Source organism: Fundulus heteroclitus, chromosome 19, assembly GCF_011125445.2.
Source record: "Fundulus heteroclitus isolate FHET01 chromosome 19, MU-UCD_Fhet_4.1, whole genome shotgun sequence".
NCBI lineage: Eukaryota > Metazoa > Chordata > Actinopteri > Cyprinodontiformes > Fundulidae > Fundulus > Fundulus heteroclitus.
The window spans coordinates 17,455,683-17,473,405 of NC_046379.1; the positions used below are offsets into that span (position 1 = coordinate 17,455,683).

Sequence of the window (17,723 nt, forward strand, 5' to 3'; positions counted from 1 at the left end):
AATATTGATTTCTGGACTGGAAGTCAGCTAGATTGAAATATACAGCAGCCAGCGTCTGCTACTTGTCAATCAGAGTCTGTGTCGTGTTCTGCTTTGAAAAGAGAGACCTTGCCTCCATCTGGTGGCCAGGATAGGTAGTTGCAGTCACGGTTTTAAAGACAGCTTAGATCGCTCAGTGTCCCGGAGGGACAGTTTTGAAAGTCAGTTTCTTTAAACTTACCTTACGGTTACGCCCCTTTGTCTTTTTAATTTTATTTTATTCATATTTTTTTTTTCTTTCCTCCCTTATCCCCCTTCTGCTCATCATAAGTGGTCAAAATTGAGCTGTGATTTTGAAACTAAGGTTGCAATTTAGCGGTTTTTAACTGTCATTCTTTGCCACCTCTGAAGCTCCAAGACACTGCTATTTTCCACACATGTGTAGAGCACCTGTTCTGAAATAACTTACATCACAAACAAAGCCACAGCTTTATCATTTAATCACTGGCCGAAAGGTTAGTGGCCCATGTCACTCAAAGTTAATTTTCTCAAAGTTAAACAAGCATATTAACCGTTCCTAAAACTAAGGAGTTGTAAGTCGCAGGGTTGATTCTCCCCTGCGCAGCCTAATTAAACGCACGTATTTGAACCCACTTACTGCAGTTAAAGTGCCAGTCATAGTGCGTGTTTGCTGTTAACAGTTAAAGTGAAGCCACTTAACAGTTGTTGTTAGCAGTTGTTGTTTAGCGCTGAGCTAAATTAAAGTGTATGCGTTGTTACCTAGTGCTAAGCTAGAATACAGCGTTGTTATTTGTTGTCTGTTGTTTAGCGCTGAGCTAAACTACAGGTTGTTACCTGTTGTGTTGTTATCCATAGCTGACAAAGAATGGATAGTAGCGGTTCTTCAGTCAAAGGAGCTGAAGGTCCAAACCATTCCATTGGAATGGAGGCCCAGGATGTCATTAGCTCACTGCTTAAAATGACACCGGACGAACAAACCCGTCTGAATCAGTTTAACATAAAGGACTGTGAGAGGAGAATTCAGGAATTGGTGGAGGAGGTCCAGAGCAAACCTAAACATAGATTGGTAGCAGATGTTTTGGGTGAATTAACTGCGTTATACCATCGAAGGTTAACGCTAGAGACCGATCTGCGTAACAGAGAGGTTGAGATACGGATCGCAGCTGAGGAAAGAGTTAGGGAGCTAGAACAGAGAAGTGTTCAGGGCAGCTGTCATCCCACAGAGGAGCGAGAGGAGGATCGCATTAGCTTGCAGACAGAAGGATCTGAGTGTGAGAACTCCAAAGGAAAACATGGAGATCACACCTGGAGGACATTGGATGAACTGGGCCCCCAGACACCTTCTGAGCGAAGGGTAAGCGAAGGTCAGGACAGATATAGCAGTGTGATACGGAAAGAAATGCCTAAACAACTTAGGGTGGCAATCAGGACTGATCCACATGATGTAAATCATGGGAAAACACCTGCTTCCCACCTGACCCCTGACACGGTCCGCTGTGATCTTTTCCCCCCACCAGGGCGACGAGAGCACCGTTCCTGGGACACAGGTGAACCCCACTCCTCTGAACTGCGTCCACAGACAAGAGTTCATGACAGGGGGGGTCCCCCTGCGTCCCACGAACGGCCGCCGATGCCAGGTAGGTGGTCAGAACTGGAGCCTCCCTCCTATCGTGGTCACCGCAGGCAGGAGTCGTCAGGAGAGGACTCAGATGGACCAGCTCCGATCCCTGAACAGGGACTGCGGATGCGTCAACTTGAGTCCCTGGCCCGAGACATAGAGCGTTTTGATCCTAGCAATACAGAATCCACCATTGATGATTATCTCAGAGAGGTAGAGCGCTGTCTGCTAGACTTATATAGCCCCTCAGCTCGAGAAAAGTTGAAGCTTATCTGGAAAACCACGTCCAGAAGTGTCCATGTTTTCATAGAAAGCCTCCCTCCAGCTACACGTGACCGTTATTCAGCTCTTTGTCAGGCTTTAAGAGAAGAATATTCGGCGTTTACAGACCCAGCTTCGGCCACTCTTGGAGCTTTTGCAATTCAGCAAAAGAGAACTGAAGCACCAAAAGAGTACTACCGTCGCTTGCGGGCTGCTTACTTTCAGGGACGAAATGCTCCCGGCTTGGAGGAAGACCACACTTTCAAATCTTTGTTCCTCCATAATCTTCATGAAAGCGTGCGTTATGAGGTTACCATGCATTGTAGAACCAAGAAACTTACCATGCAGGAAATCAGGAAATACGCGCAGGTGGCATGGGAAACACGTGTCCGGCCCAACAAAGGAGCCGATAGTGATAAAAAGGTTCTGCAGATTCAAGCCGAACCAGAAAAGAGTTTAGGTCTGGAGGGACATGAGATGCCTCCCTTCAAACCTAAAACTAGATTTGGTCCTAAGAAGCAACATGGTTTTGAGCCGCAGCAGAAGAAAGCTTCCCAGGATAGGAGAGGTCAGCATGGCAGCATGGAAGGTGAGAGGTTTCAAAAATGGCACAGGCCGGATCCAGCCCGAGACGGTAAGCAAACTGACTGGCCAGAAAGGTCGAAAAGCACACATGACAACAAAGGCTGGAACCTGCGCATGGAGGAGTCAATGAGAAAGGAGATAGAGGAGACTTTTCGCAGGTTGCTAGCCGAAACAGTGCGTCAGATCGCGCCGCAGCCGTCCCAGCCATCATCCAATCCTGTCGACCCTCCAGGTAAGCCAGGCCCAAAACCCCAGCCAGCATGACTAGGCGTGGAACAGGCTTCCCCTTCTAACAGAGTTTATCTGATTAAGGGGGGGGACCAACCGAAAAATCACCAACAACCTTCTAAGATCCCATCAGCAGGTGATCAGAAAGCCCCTTTTCTAAGGTTTCTAGGTGAGCTAAACCATCATGAAAATGCACACCGCTTATACTGCTCGACAGTTATCGGAGGATGTGTAACTGCAAATGCTCTTTTAGACACGGGTTCCGAGATCAGTCTAATGTGCTCAGATTTGTTTGATGAGGTGACCAGAGCTATGGTGTCTCTTGGGAAACCGTTCCAGGTGGAGACCTGTGACGTGGGCATCACCAGCTACACTCAGGATCAGTCATGCATCACCAAACGGGCGTGGTTAGACATCACTTTCCGTGACATGACCCTGGTGCACCCCATCTACATATGTACTTTGGACACAGAACCTTTTCTTGTGGGTCAGGACCTGTTGAACAGGTTAGCCCCACTCATTGACTGCTATCATGGTCATCTTTGGGCCCAAGTGGGGACTCCCAAGCCCCTCACTTCTGGAAGTGGACTGTCCGTCCCTATCAACCAGGTGACATGCTCTGAGGAGCCCAAAGAACTTTTAGCACCATTTCTGCCTTCCACAGAGCCGATTTCCAAATCCTCTGACACACCCCTGCTTGAGCTGAACAACCGCTCAGCTTACCTTTTAGTGGAGAATCCAACTCGCATGCCGATCCAAGTGGTGGCGAAGAAACCTCTTGGGGTGCTCATCGAAAGCTCTTTCCACGACCTTGAGTTGAGCATTCCCGTCATCGGAGACCTGCCCTTATTCTTGACTGGCAGACAGGACTCTCCAGACACCGTGTTTACCTTTCCTTCCAGCATGATCCAAATCAGGCGACATGAAGCTCGGCCTGCTGGATCCATTTGTGGTGCAACGCTTGAAGCTGAAGGAAATCTGTTGGGGTATGCGACAGCAACCGACCCAACAGAACCAGCACCGAATCAACCAGAGAACCGGGACTCACCCACTGAGCCCTGCCCTGGCTTTGAAACAGAAATCATGCAACGGCTGGAAAAAGCTGATGCACTGACCACTGAAACGGAGGAAACAGCACTTAAGGAGCTGTTTTATGAGTTTCAGCCCATTCAGCCCAAAGATTCAAACGAACTTGGGATCACACTGACACACGTCCATGACTCACCAGTAGGAGAACACAGAAGCTGCAAAGCTAATCTGAAAACTCCCCAACAGGTGATGTCCCGGCCTTCAGCGGCCCAGGACACCCAGGAGTATGTACGAGGCTGCTTAACCTGCAGCCAGTTACAACCCACACGGCCACTAGACCGAGCCCTGCTTCAGCAAAGGGGGGTTATATTTCCGTGGTCACATTTGCAGACTGACTGGATCGGTCCAGTCCCCGAATCGTTAAGAGATAACAAATATCTTTTGACAATAACAGGCAGTTTCACAGAATGGGTCGAATGTTTGCCGGCACCGAATGACACCGCTGTCACCACAGCAGCCCTGCTGCTAAATCACGTTTTCAGCCGGTGGGGCCTTCCCCTGTCCATCGACTCGGACAGAGGAACGTCAAACATTATGACCGTGCTTTTCAACATGTTGGGCGTGGAAGTTAAATTCCACATTCCCTACCGCCCACAGTCATCCGGACAGGTGGAGCAAATGAACTGCACCGTGGCCAGCATGTCAAAGGAACATGCCAGCAGCCATGACAGGGACCGGGATACAAAGCTTCCCCTGGTCCTAATGCTAGTCCGCTCTACCTCACCATGCTCCACAGGGGTGACACTTTTCCAGATGATGACAGGAAGACAAAGGACACTTCCCCTGAATCTCATCTACCAGCTCAAAGACGTCAGTGTGACAACCGTCTACACTGCACACCAGTGCGTCACTGACTTAAAAGACCGTCTCCGAACGACTTTCGCGTGGCCTCGAAAGAACCTAGAAGCCAGCGTGCAAAGTCCAGAGTACACATGGGTTGAGGCGAACCAAACTAAACCGTCCACTAAACTCTCCTCACAGGGAACGGAGCCTAACTCCGCCCCCAGCGAAGAGAACAATGCATAGCATTAAACAGGACAAGTGCATGTTCAATCAGGACACTTTAAACATGCACTAATATAGCAAGTGTCCATACATAACTTCACGTCTATAATTTCACACTCAGCCACAACACCATGCATTGCTTTGGAAACGCTCACAGAAGTGGTAAAGAATGACATGATGTATACTCAGGTTGTTAGAGATTTAATGCAGGACCTCACTCGAGAGGTTAGTTCATCCATAAATAGCCTTGCTGAAGGACGGATCCCTCCGTACCTGGTACCAGTAGATTTGGTTGAAAATGTTCTCAAATCTGCCTCTAGTGAAACACTGCAACCACCACAAACGCACCTGGCGTACAGCCTAGGTAGTGCAATTCCGATATTTGTAAATCCTGACAACTTGGAGATAGGATTTATGCTAAACCTTCCCATCATTGAAAGAGCTAATGTGTATAGGCTTAAATCAGTATTGAATGTCGGTTTTTGGCAAGGTGAGACCCACGTACACCTACAAACTCCCTCAATATTGGCCTATCATGATGCTGATCCCAAACTTTATTTAGTCCCTAATTTGGATTTGTGTACCAAAACCAAAGACATCCACTGGGTATGCTCAAGCAACCCATTTATCAGAGATTGAAATAATAGATGTCTTTAAGGGATACAATTTCAGCATTGATGTCGGCATTGAAAGACAGCTTTTACTTGCAGGCACCCAGCTGTTTAAATTCAGTCTCACTCCATCAGAGTTGAGCTCGGTCCCTCTGCTTCGCTTCCCCAGAGCTACAGAGTCGACCGACACTCACATTATGACCATTATTGTGGTTCTCCTTGTATTTGGATGGGCCATCACTACCGCGATGGCGTATGCAGCATACAAGCAGATCAAACAGTTGCGAACCAGGATTGACGCCCTCACCTTTGTCGCTCCCAGGTTCGTAGCACCAGCTCCTTGAAGGTCATAAGCTGATTAGACTACGAACCGCGGTCTCTTTCCTTTCCCTTTTTCCCTCTCTCCTTTCTTTGGTTCAAAGTTCAAACCTGATGACCAATGAATGTATTGACAATGGTGATTGTGAAGTTTGCATTTCTTTTTTTTTTTATTATTACTTTATTGTTGCCTTATTAGCCAATAGAAATGACTAGCTATAGCTTAGTCCTGCCCAGGCTAGGTCACTGACCCAGGCACAATGAATGCTTCGTTTTTCCTCCTCTTGGATGATGAACTGAACTGCATGAATCCCAATGGACTACTAGAAAGACTATTAGGTTGTTCCACTCATGCACAACGGATTTTCGTCACGCCAGAATGGACTTGGTTGTAGCTTTAAAGACTGTGACCAGCATCCCACTCTTCAAAGCTAAAGGGGGGTATGTTGTGCCAGTTCAGACGTGACAGAAAGCGGTAACGGACTACGTTACCCATGATGCAATGTGGTCAAAATGGCCACCAACTCCCATCACGCAACACGGCAAAATGGCCGCCGATCAAGATAAGGTTGCTATAGTGATGGCTATAAAAGCCGATCACACACGATGAGCTTCCTTCTTCCCTGGCTTTTAGCCAACCCGAGAAGACACGCACAGCTGATTCCCACGCCACGTGTTCGATTGCTTGCTGGACCGAGATTTTTCGACGCAACGGTTATTCCCTGCTTTATAACAGGAGGTCGACTTAAATAAGTACTTTTAAATTCCCTCTGATCAAAAGACTGAGAGACGCCGCATCTCCCACTGATCGAAGAGGACCCCGCTTTTGTCTGGCCAACAAAGCGACTGTTGAACCCGGAGGAAGAAACGAAGCAGCTTCTTCCCCGTCCCGCTGCAGCCTGTGGACAACTGCGCTCGTCGAAGCGCGTCCAGAAAGCCACACTCGGAGCGTTCCGGACCAGCCCCGAGGCAACTCAAAGTAACGGGGTTTTTTCCCCTTTCATTTCTGTCTCACCAACAGGGTGTTTAGAAGTGCCTGGGCAGGCGGTAGAACTTTGTAGGTGTTGGTTAATGCTTTTATTCCACGACGAAGTTGGAATTACTTTGCTGAACATTTTCTTTGTATGTGCATGCATTTTACAATTGATTTTGCTGTTGATTTGTGATCCATCAAGAACCCCGCCGTGGGTTACCGATTTATCTCTTTTCATCTTCTTCCCTGCTTCCCCCCTCTCTCTCTTTTCGCTCCTTATCAGTTTAATTTCTTTGTCCGAGCTCAAGTCGCGGGCTTTGCTTTAAACTCCTAGTTAGCCCCCCCCTTCTCGAAACGAGGCATTGTCCCATCAGCGTAAGCGTGGTTACGTTATTAGGACCTCCCCTCATACGTCATCGTAGCAGCCATCTTGGGAGGGTCACGTGTATCTGGACTGTAGGTAGCTTAGCTGAACTAGCTTTGTGTAAGACATCAAAGCGTCCAGTGAGATTCCCGAAGCTGTTCTGTCTGTCAATGCTGATACGTGAAATGCCGATGTTTCGAGGGCGGTGTTAAACAACTTTGAGTTAAGTTAAGATCTGCTAACCGCTCATTTTAATCCATTGTTTATTTTTGTTTTGTTCTTTATTTCCACATATATATTTTGCATGTTTTAGTTTAGTAATGAGTAAGAATTCCAAAGTTGTTTGAATCAGAGAATTACTGTAACAGGGAATTGCTTTTGGTTCAATAAAACCAACCACTGCGGAATAGACATTGTTTTGTGTTCAGTCCAATTCACAGTTGCCTGGGTATTCAGAAATCAGAGCTAACCTCCTTTGGAGTTAACATCTGACATTAATACAGAGACAATATCATTGGATGGTGATAAGGAATAAGGATTTAAACTCTAATTGCAGTTACATTGGGGTTCTCACAGCTTGCTGGATAAACCTGGTCGGTTAACAGTCCGACCTGATCATTTATTCCAGCATAAATGAGTTCATAACAGAAAGTTAACTAATGCATTAGTGGTATAAATACTTATAAGCTTATAGCTAACATCACCACCATTTGAACTATATTTGTTATAGCGAAATTTTGAGTTGAATGATTTATTATTTAAATTATAATACCAAATTATAATTAATAATAATAATAAGCATATTCAACCAGCTTATGGCATAGCAACAAAAACCTATTAATTATTCGGTAAAGCTCTGACCTGCTCATTATAATCTTGGCAGATCTGGATTACTCTTTAAAAGGTTTCTGTTTAAAGTAAAAAAAAAAAATATGAAAGCTATGATCAGTTCTGTAAAGCAACTCCAGGTTATACACATTTCTCTCTGTAACTAAACACAGTTTATTACTGATCCAAATAATCAAAAACAGGTGTTTCAATCACTTCCATGGTCACGGTGGTATAAAAATCAAGGACCTAGGGAAGCAGACTGTTTCCAAAAAAAAGGATTATCAAAGAACGGGTCACTCTCAGGAGCTCAGTGAACTTCAGCAGGGTTCTGTGATAGGATGCTACCTGTGCAACAAGTCCAGTGTTGAAATTTCCTCACTCCTAAATATTCTACAGTCAGCCGCCAGTGGTTTTATAGCAAAGTGGAAGCGATTGGGAACGACAGCAACTCAGTCACAAAGTGTTAGCCCACGTAAACTGATGTGAGGTCAACGGATGCTGAGGTGCACAGTGTGCAGAGATCGTCAACATTCTGCAAAGTCAAACGCTACAGACCTCTGAACTTGATGTGGCCATAAGATTAGCTCAAGAACAGGGAGTGGAGAGCTGCATGGAACGGGTTTCCGTTGCCGAGCAGCTGCTTCCAAGTCATACATCACCAAAGCGTTGGATACAGTGGTGTGAAGCACGGCACCACTGGACTCACTGGCCACTGGAGGCGGATTCTCTGGAGTGACGAATCACGCTTCCCCATTTGGCAATCTGATGGACGAGTCTGGGTTTGGCGGTTGCCAGGAGAGCGGTACTTGTCTGACTGTATCTATGACCAAGAGCTGGTCATAGACTCTTAGGCTATGTTCACACTGCAGGTCTTAATGCTCAATCCCGATTTTTTGGTGAAATCTGATTTTTTTGTGTGGTCGTTCACATTTCCAAATATATGCGACTTGTATGTGATCTCCTGTGTGAACTGAATGCGTTCAACCTAAGTGTCCCGCATGCGCACTCGAGGACGTGATGACGTCACACGTAGCAAGCGTCCTCAGTGTTTGCGGAAGTAAATATGGATTATAATGCTGGCGCGCATTTTGCGGTCATTAATTTATTTTCTAACCGGAGCTTTCTCTCCATTGACTGCTCTCCTCATTGTAGTCTGCTATGGGTGTCGTCTTTCTTCCCGCTTATGCATAGCAGGACGCAGAATAGTGACGTTTGTCGAGTATCGGTGACGTAGAGGTTGGATAAATGCGACCCGGCCGTACAGACACAGGTCGCATTTGAAAAGATCAGATACGTATCGGATTCAGGACCACATATCCAAGTGGCCTGGGTCGCATTTGAAAAAAATCTGTGTTGTTCAGACTGTCATAAAAAGATCAGATACAGGTCACATATGGGCAAAAAAAAGAAATCAGAATTGGGTCATTTCAGGCTGCAGTGTGAATGTAGCCTTAGTTCCAGTGAAAGGGACTCTGAATGCTTCAGCATACCAACAGATCTTGGACAACTCCATGCTCCCAACTTTGTGGGAACAGTTTGGAGCTGGCCCCTTCCTCTTCCAACATGAATGTGTACCAAAGCCCAAAGCAAGGTCCATAAAGACATGGATGAGAGAGTGTGGCGTGGATGACCTTGACTGACCTCAACCCGATAGAACAACTTTGGGATGAATTAGAGCGGAGACTGAGAGCCAAGCCTTCTTGTCCAACATCAGTATGTGACCTAATTTATGCGCTTCTGGAACAAATAAATTTGGCCATCTAAAGATGTATCTAAAGAACCAATGTTCCAGGTTACTACACTGTAATGTCACCATAATACTAATGTCCCCACACTATTGCACAACTGCTTTTTTCAATACTGAATAATGAAAGTGAATATTTTCTAATGAATTCAGCTTCTAATTATTTTCCAACCAGGGGACACTCATAGAGCAATATATTTTAATCTACATATACCTGAAAACATAGGCTAACCCAGTCCTTATGTAGTAGTGTGCTGAATTTTAACCTCTTCATGCCCATAAAATGTTCTTGATTTCCTCACAATAAGATCCAAATAACCCAAGTTTTTGATAAGACAACAAAAACATTAAATTAAGGAAACAGTGAGCATGTAGCTTACAGGATATATTTAATTCTTGACTCTATTCCTGATACAGGAAAGGCATGAATGAAAAAGAAAAAAAATTGTTGCTAAATGGAGACCTAGTAGGGAGGAATACATTACAGCAGCACCAATTCCCATTTCTCAAGTCAGAATTCAAATTTTTAAGTGTTGTCAAATTTGTAAAGCCCAAATATCAAGTGTAACTCTGAATCCACATGATACACATTTCTATTTTGGTAAAACTTTAAATATGGATGGGTGACTAGCCAGATGATAGGGTGGGCAGAAGAATAAGGAGCTGTGACTATTCAGAAGAACTGATAAATGAATAAAGAGAGATGGATGGAAGGAAGGCTGGGAAGATAGACGGATGGATGGATTGATTGAGAAAAAGTGCTCCTGGGGGAGTAGTTGTCAGGAGGGATGGATCACCCAATCAGAAGTGGACTTGCGGTAATGTAGGAGTATGTGACATCAGAACAATTTCTCCCATTTTTATTTTTTTACAAAACATCTCCATAACACCTCGTAATGAACTAATGAATCTTATGACTGAGGCTGTTTTTCCACATTTAACCAATTTAAACATGTAATAGTTTCATGCCTGACTAAATGACAGATTCATTCATTCGTCTTGGTAGGACTATTTTACAGCTGCTGCCGGAGACAACATCTTTTACACAAACAAACATAATAATGACGAGCAAGGCTGTGAAAACTATTTTTTAAACTACCTCACTAATACTGAGAATGAGAGTTTGTTTAGACTGAATGTAAAGTCTGACAAAGGCATTTGAAATGAAGAGCTCTCGCAGTTGAACAGTCAACCCAGAGGGGTGTGTGCAAAAGTTCAGTTCAGATTCACAAAGTTATTAAGACAAATTACCAGAACAACAAGGGAGAGTTAGAGTCTATTGTGGGACCATACAGTAGACATAGAGAAACAATTATATATCTGAATTAGGCTGAAAACCGTCCAGTCTGGTTACTTCTGAAATAATGCATTTCCTACACATTTGTGCTGAGATGACTTACATCATAACAGGTTTCCCTCTATTTAAGAGTAAGCTTGTGCAGAAACAAGAATAGAAGAGGGAAGAGGCCGAGCAAAATGAAGAATAAAGATATTTGAAAATTGTCAAATACAGACAAAAACCCGATTCACATAGGTAAACAAAGAGGAGTTGGTAGAGGCCTGCAAGGGGAGAATTGAAGAGGGACAAACAAAACTGTAGGCATGGATAAGAAGGGACGTAAAAGCAGACAGAGTTGGAGGGAGTTGAGGGGTAAAAAGAAACAAAAAGAAGCAGAGAAGTGGTGACAGAGGAGAGCAGTGAGCGTAGCAGAGACATGGGGAGTCAATAATGACTGATTACTGTAATTCAGCCTGTCAGAGACATCGACCTGCTGCTTACCACCGATCAATACACACCGGGACTCTCACCGACTCACACACAAACACTCAGGAATACGCATACAAGACACGTTTGTCATCACATGCAGACCGTCACTCACACATAAACACATGGGCTGTAAAACCGATCTAAGACAAAAGACATTAAGGTGCAGATGTCTGCACAGTGAAAGAGAGTCAAACAGCAAGCAAACATAAAACAGGTCATAAATATGCAAAAGACGGTAGAAAGGAGTTGAAAACCTTTCCTGTTTTAAGGATAGGAAGATTTTTTTTTTACTTTTTTTTTTTTTTCTATTCTATCCTATTTTTCCAGTTGGTTCATTTAGGGGAAAGCAGAAGAGGAGAGAAAAGGGAACGAAGGGAAAGGAAACTGTCAACTTAAAGCAAAGTGAGCTGGAGAACAAGGAGGAAATCACCATGGAGATGTGGGGGGGGGGGGGGGGGGGGGGGGGGGGGGGGAGAAATGAAAAGAGAAAAAGAAATGAAGAAAAATAGGAAAGTTTGCAAGATAAGAACAAATCGGTATCACACAAATCAGTGTGATACCGATAACAGATGAAGTCGGAAACAAGTGTCCTTATGACTTTGCCCATTAGATCCACATCAAATACAGTTTTTGAATCAGGGTTTAAATTTTTCCATTCTGCTTGGGATTGTGAACATTTGTTAAAAATGTTTCAGTGCCGCTCATCTTTACGGGCCAATGTGTTTGAGTCTAACAACCATTTAATGAAATGCATTTTTTTAATTTTGCCTCTCAAATAATATACAATATATTTGGAGGTCGCATCACCAACTCAGCTTTCATGTACGTAAAGTTATTTTTATGGTATTCTACTTTATCTAAATAAACTAGAATACCATTGAAACGTTAGCTTATGTCAGTAATTAAAGTGAAACTTATATATAGCATGGATTAATTTCAAACAGAATCAGTTTTCACGTTCATTTGTCTTAATTTTGATTAATTAAAACATTAACCCAAACTTAGAATATTACATAAGACCAACTGAAGAGTGTTTCTGTCACAGAAATTTGTTACATCCAACATAATCATGAGCGAGACGGCCGACTAGACAGTTGTCCAGCTGACATGAAGCCTCTCTCCACAAGGAGGGTTAGACGCATGAGGTCAACGCCAAAACTCTAAGCAGCTTTTATCCACAGTTCGACGTCTCTTCAGACCATGAAGCTCATCAAGCTCACGCTCAACAGATGACTACCGCTGAGCCTGAAACATTTCTGGACTTGTTTTGCACACACACACACACACACACCAAAAAACTCAACACATTCCACTCTGCCCTGAGCTCCACTTCCAATCCACCCCACCAGACTGCCGACCTACACTCTGGAACCTTCCAGCCTCTCCATTCCTTTCTCCCTGTACCCCAGCAGGGGATTCTCGACATCATCAAGAGGTCGAAACTGACCACATGTGCTTTTGACTCATTCCCCTCTGCTCTAGTCAAGACAAACATCTCTCCCATAGCTCCTCTTTTCACCATGATCATTAATCAGTCCCTCTATGCTGGCTCTCTACCACCCACACTGAAAACTGCCATAATATAGCCATTGGTTTAAAAAAAAAAAAACAACAAAAAAACACCTTTGACATTTTGACCAATTATCAGCCCACTGCCAACCTCGCCTTCCTGTCAAGGGTTCTGGAAAAAGACAAAGCTGCAAGACTATCTTAAAACCAGTTAACTATTTAAAAAGTACCAATCTCTGTTCCGGTGTGCCCAGAGCAGTGAAACATCGTGGGTCAATGCCAAGAATCACTAACCTGACAACAGCCAGCTGCATGTATCACTCCGCCTAGCTCCACTCACATACATCTGGGACACGGCCATAGGCATAGCCTTTACTGAAGGCTGGGCCTTATCAAAACTCCTTGCATATGATTGGATAAGCCACTTGTCTGTCATCTTTATCGACGTGCTATTTCAACCAGTCACACCGAAGCTAACCCGTGACGCTGATGAGACCGACGCCGAAAAAAAAAAAACTTTTTTTTTTTTTTTTTTTTTTTTTATGTGTTTGCGGCTGTAGTGCAGGGTTTCCCGCAGCGCTATCTTGGCGAGGCGACCGCGGAAAATGTGTCGTCACCCCCCCCGCTCCGCGAGCCGGTCCGCCTCGCAGAAGCAAATTCCTGCGGGAAACACTGTAGTGGTCACACCGAAGCTAAGAAGAGGGGGGAAGACAGGCGGCAAAGCGCCGCGGGTCGGAGTCGATCCCGGGCCGACCGCCCGAGCCGTTCTCTGATGTTCTTTTAATGAAACAATATCAGATAGATTGGACAACACGGAAGAAATAGCAGCATCAATGCTAACGCTTGCTTCCTCGATGCGAGCCGCCATTGTTGTTGGAATCTCACGGTGGCTTCTCCACTACGTCACATCCATGAAACACCCGCCCTGCGTCCTGATTGGCCAGACCAAAAATTTGGTTGGGGAAATCATTTTCAATGAGCCGTGTCCCAGATGTATGTGAGTGGAGCTAGGCGGAGCGATACATGCAGCTGGCTGTTGTCAGGTTAAAGAATCACCCGATGATGGCAGAAGATGCTAACCTGACGAGCCAGATGAATTTCGTTCCGCCTAGCTTCACTCACATCCATCTGGGACCTCTCCCATAGAGAGTGATTTCTTGAACCAATTTTATTGACCAGCCAATCAGGACGCAGGGCTGGAGTCTCATAGATGTGACTTAGTGGAGAAGCGACCGTGAGACTGTTTTGATTTAGACAACAATGGAGGCTCGCATCGAGGAAGCAAGCGTTAATTTTGATGCTGCTATTTCTTCCGTGTTGTCCAATATACCTAATATTGTTTCATTAAAAGAACATCAGAGAACGGCTCTGAAGGCTTTTGTTGGTGGAAACCATGTTTTCGCCCTTCTCCCGACTGGATTTGGCAAGTTTTGTTTTTTCCTGCATCGCTCTCATCAGCGTCACGGATTAGCTTCGGTGTGAGTGGTTGAAATAGCACGTCGATAAAGATGACAGACAAGTGGCTTATCCAATCATATGCAAGGATTTTTGACAAGGCCCAGCCTTATGAAACGCCGTTCCTATGGATCAGTTCCAGATGGATGAGTGGAGCTAGGTGGAGCGAAATTCATTTGGCTAGGGTCAGGTTAAGAAGATGCTGCTTCATCCTCCCTCTTCCCCCTTCTTGATCTGTCTTCAGCTTTCAACACCACTGATCACGACATCCTAATGAAACGGGCCCGTCACATCACTGGACACTCATTTGAACTGGTCCACAACACATCTAAACAACTGGACAGACTACATCTCCATTGGAGAATCCAAATCCAGCACTTTCAAGAGTTTCAAGAGCCACCCCACACAGTACCCGAGACATAGGCTACAACTGTCTCTAGTATTGTGTCAAGCCACTCCTGAACCAGAGGCATGGTCAGAAGCATCTAACCTGGGCTAGGGACAAACAGGACAGGGCTGTTGCTCCTTAGTCAAATGTCCTTTTATTTAAAAAAAAATCTGATTGACAAATCAAGGTGCAGAGATAGAATCCAACCTGCTGGAAGTTCAGTGTGAAATGTCCATAGTCAGTGACCATTTAGGAGCCATGTCATCTGGTGATGTTGCTCTGTTGTGTTTTATCAGGCTTAAAGTCAGCACATTTTCTGACAAGCTTAATCAAGATCCTGATTTCCTTTTTTCAACAAGATTTCACACCTGCCCTCACGGTTTAAAAATACCAATACCCAGTTTAATCACCATGGTTTTACGCGCTTGATTAGCCAACAAAACTTCATAGAGAATCAACAGAGAGAGACACCAGGACTAAAAATGCAGAAAAGATGTTAAAGCAAATCAGCCTTCCTTAAAGCTATAGTTAGTGCTCCTGCTCAGAAACACTTTTTGTTATGCTGGGTAAAATGGTCATTCCATCCTGATAGTAGTTAATACATTATGTATTCAGAAAAAGGACGTTAAAAACATTTAACACAGCATTGCCACAGGCTAACGACCAGAATGCCACACCACAATGATGCAGTGATTCATGCAAAAAGAGCTCAGACCAAGTGTTGAGTGAATATAGTACAGTACGTGGTTATATTTGTCAGTAGACTGACATTTCTGTATATTAAATAACAGTTTTTATTGGCCTTATGTATTATTCTAACTTTCTGAAAAAGTGTATTAAGGGTTTTTAGTAGCTGTAAGCAATAATCGTCAAAATAAACAAAGAAATACTTGACATAAATCAGTCTGTGTGTGTAACAACCCCCCCCAAAAAAAAAGAAATAGCATTTTGAATTGATTAGGAAGTAAAGAATTAATGATTGGACTTATTAAATGTTATTAAAATGCATCTGTCCCTGTAAAGAAAATAAACTATGAATAAAACCTTCACTCAAAAGTTGGCGGACAACATTTGTTGGTTTAATCATGGGTATGTTGGGCTGCCCCTGGATTTTACCCAGAACTCAAACAATTGAACAACACAGTTTAAAAAGTTATCACAAAGCAATCGAACTCGGCCATGGAGATGGAGAGAAAGACACACGGACAGCGTCGCTAAGAGATGAAATTACTGCAGTTTAGAGCAAATTCTCACCTTACAACACAGTGTCTTTGAATGCGCCTTCATTGAAAAAGCTAATTTTAGGTGCACTTATTGGATACATTATTTCACCTCAGAAGTGTTCGAACACTGTGGGTGTAATTATCAGTACGTGCAAATGTGGAAACGGGAGTGGAGGTGTACGTGTGAGCATGTCTGTCTGTGAGACCACAGTGCAAAGCCTCTCATTTAGAAACTGAGCTACAGAGGAGATTCGTCAATAAATATTGACTCCTGGCTTTTTCAAACAGAGCTACCATCACATCAGATCAGGCGAACTGTACACGCACTCGTCCGTTTCTCCTTTCCTCCTGCACTCTTGGTTAGAACGCAGCAATACACAGACAAGGCATGCACCGCACCTTCCTGTGTACCGTTAAAATACACGTTGGACCAAAAACAGCTCTATCGCAGCACCAGACCCCCACTGGACCCTGAATCTCAACTTTTGCTCCTTAAGCTGAGCATCAGAGAAACATTTCATTCACACAAATACGTGAGAGGATTTCAGCAGCACACAACAGGACAGGATTTTTCTCAGAGCTTAAACTGAACAAGCAAAGTCTCCAGACTTTTTTAGTAACTGACCATAATTTGTTCACAGACAGTATAAAAGACGGGATATTTTAGAATCTCTTTACTTTTATAACAGAGCTGTTTCATTGGGTAAACTGCTTTATTTTGCACCAATTAAGCAGATAGTCTCCATCGTTCTTTTGTAGAACAAGAAAATTAATCTGTTTCATCGTAATAAATGCGGTTCTGAGCACTTGCTCTCTGTCTTAATCCAGTTTTTGCAAAAGCAGCGCAGAAATTAAAGATATGATTGTGAAACTGTGGATATAAGTAGTGAACAGGGTTGTTCGGTATACCGCTACTAATTTGCAGAGGCACAGCAACATTTAAAACGGTACTATACTGCATTTGGATGGGACTGGTACTTTCAGCGCTGCTGGCATCACTGAGAGGACGAGGAGCGATAGAATGTGAGAGAGACACTGTTGACAAAACAGCTATATTTAGTGAGTTTTCAGACCCCTCTAGTGACTTTTTCCAGAAAAGCGACTAGTGACACATCTAGCAACTTTTCTCACAGCAAAAGCATTGAACGGTCTGCAGTTTACTGTTTTTAGCGAGCAGTAAGTGGTGCTGCGAGCCGTGCACTGAAGTCAGTGCTTCGTCCTGCTGCCTGCAGCCCACCTGCTGAAGGGGGCCCGTTCCACTGCGTGTCCACATTTCAAATGAAACCCACCTGTGCAAAGCTGCCGCTGATTCTGCCCTGGTCTACAAAACAGATGTTAATATAATTATTTTTTCACTGAACGGTCCTTGCACTGAAATAAATCGTGCTTGAAGAGAGACAGTCTTTCCCCTGCTTTAAAATGCTCGACTCAGGCTGTGTCTGCAGTTTGTTTGAGCTAATCAAATATTACATTACTGCTATATTCTGGCAATATTATGACTTTTGATCTCCTAATTAAAAGTTGTCCAGGTATTGACCGATCCATGCACTTTTTATTCAGTAATGATATTTTTTTGTGTTCCCTTCTTATCTGAAAAAGTATCGAAAAGTATCAAAATTGGTACTGGTACCAATACCAAAATGTTGGTTTCGTGACAACTCTAGTAGTGAACATACCCAGTTACATCCCGGATATAAAATCTTACAATTTAAATAGCATGTAACTTTATTTACTGTAATCCGTGTTACACTAA

At 44.0% G+C, this 17,723-nt stretch overlaps 1 protein-coding gene across 9 annotated transcripts in view; it reads right to left on the reverse strand.

Moving 5' to 3' along the window:
* Nucleotides 1-17,723, reverse strand: part of ralgapa1 (Ral GTPase activating protein catalytic subunit alpha 1) — a 101,588-nt gene that overhangs the window by 24,187 nt on the left and 59,678 nt on the right. The gene's annotated exons all lie outside the window — the stretch shown is intronic.